Consider the following 2,529-nt stretch of genomic DNA (forward strand, 5'->3'; position numbering starts at 1 on the left):
TTTTTTTTTATACTAACCTATGCAAATAACAGTTTATGACTTGCTTAAGAGGTCATTTGAGGAATGCGTTCCTTGTAATTTTACTTTCCAGGGCTGGCGTCAAATGGAACAACAAAATTAGCTTATTGACCAGTTTTCAAGCAAATAATGGCGGAACGGTGAGCGGATTTTCAAAGCAAAAACAAAATAAGCTAATTAACTTTYACAATTGCCGGAAGTATCGTGATCCCGATATCGCTTAGTTTTTGAATATGCTAATCTTTCTGTTTATGTCTGCGCATGAAAGAGTTCTGCGCAGGCGTAAACGTGCGGATGCATGTGCATATGTTTACTTTACAGGTACGACCAGACAGCCTGCAAACCGGCACATGCATATGTATGTACATTTAAATAGGTGCTAAGTAAATAGAACAGACAAGAGATAAYATGTGCATACACTTGGTGAAACTACTTATTTATAATATAAAACTTCATTGGACATGATTAGACAAATAAATGTAAATATGTTTGTAAAAATAGAAATTATTTGTGATGATCTTAAGATAATGATTTTTTACTCTCTGCGTACATACATGTTAATGCATATGTTGCATCGAATGTTTAAAAGTACAAGAGACGATGGATGAAACYTATTTTTAAATATAAGTTGGATGAGAGTACTCGTATCTTATTATATTATCCATCTTGACCTGTATGAGTAGTTAGTGAAGGGTTAATATGCATTTCGACAAAAGAGACTAAACTATTTTCGGCTTCATAATAACTTCCCATCAATTTTAATGCCCTTAGCATTGAAATGCTGGGGAAGAACATCACTAGAGATTTTATACTAAACTTTCGACCTCCAGAAGGACTGATCGGATGTAAATTACCTGTTCCTGTTGGTCAAATCAAGTCATTTTTGCAGAAAGAATTTCCATCGATGCAATGGCACTTGGCACTCGGCACATTTCACTTTTGTAATACTTGATTATGRGCAAATCGCCGTCGTGCCTCTCCAAATTTCCATGGCATGAAGTTCGGATTCGAAGTCATTAGGTTTGATAATTTTGTRAGATTGTCAGGATTAAGTAAAAATGTAAGAAGTATCTAGTCAAAATAGTTTTAAACAGAACAATTAAGAGACTAATAGACGTAATTAAGGCACTAATTGAGTAAGTTAAGGGTCTAATGAACTCAATTAAGGTACTAGTGGACTCAACTAAGGGACTAGTTGACTCAATTAAGGGAGTATATGAATAACCTTTTCGGACGAAGCAGCCGAAATAATATCAATTTGGCCTAAATGAAGCTCGCTGTACTCTAATTGTATAAACAGTTTTGTTATCAATTTTGTTTTCTTATCAGATCCTTCAGAAAATGTACACATGCAGATAAAAAAGCAAACAAAACTCAACGAGAAGAGAACACTAAGCAAACATAAAGGTATCTTTTTAGAAATATACATAAAAATTAGATAATAATACACACTAATGTGTATGTGTAAGTATGTCTGTAAATTGATGTYTGTACCACTTTTAAGTTCTCTTAACATAACGGTGATAATTGAAATTGTAGCTTTAACAATGGTATGATGATTGGAAAAATGAYTGCAATGAAATTGAAGTAAATACTGTAGTAACTAGGTTAGTTTCGTAACATATTTATATGCATATGGTAAGTGATCACAAGAGGAAAATTTATCTTGGCAATTGTGCGAGTTCAATTCCGTGAATCTTGTAACTGCCATCAACAAACGATTTTTTTTAATTGAAAAAAAAATAACGTGACTTAAACAATAACATAATTTGCACTCAAAACGTTTGAAACTCGGAGAAAATATTTAAAAATTCATGCAATTATAGCATAGTGCKGATATCATCAGTAAATTGAGGGACCTAGGTCGCTTCTAAATAGCTGAGGACTATGCAATCGGAATAAAAACAATATATGTATTTCGGCATACGAAATATTGCTGAATTTAATCAGTTTCTATTTGGACACCCAACAATATATTGGGCATAATGTCAGTCATTATAAGCTGAGATACTTTTCCCTTTATATAAAATAGGTGTCTGCAAGTACTAMAATCTGACTTTCATGGGTACGATACTCTTCTTGGTGCATCTGCTGATTATATCATGTTAGCTCTTCCCATTTTTAATATAGAGTAGAGTCTAGTCAAGTCCTTGGCCTTGTAAACAATGAAGTCTGGTACTTTAGAGTAGAATTATATTTTATTTTGCCGCCATTTTGACATACATACGTAGCTCCAGCTTCGTTTTTTAACTCCACCAACACATTTCTACCTTTTTATTTTTTTTCAACAGAACACGTGACCGGTTCAAATAACGTTGCTGAGAATAAGTTTTGTTTTAAAAACCCTTTCTCATAAAAATACACAAAGTTATTGCATATGCATGCTTCCATACATATTTTGTACACAACAGAAAAACTCTGTAGATACATATTTAGGAACAAATAAACAAGAGTGAGCATATTCGTGTGGCATGCGATCAACGAGGCATCACCGYGGAAACATTTCTATTA

The sequence above is a fragment of the Bactrocera latifrons genome, unplaced genomic scaffold (genome assembly GCF_001853355.1).
Source record: "Bactrocera latifrons isolate USDA-ARS-PBARC rearing strain unplaced genomic scaffold, ASM185335v1 scaffold_12, whole genome shotgun sequence".
Lineage (NCBI taxonomy): Eukaryota > Metazoa > Arthropoda > Insecta > Diptera > Tephritidae > Bactrocera > Bactrocera latifrons.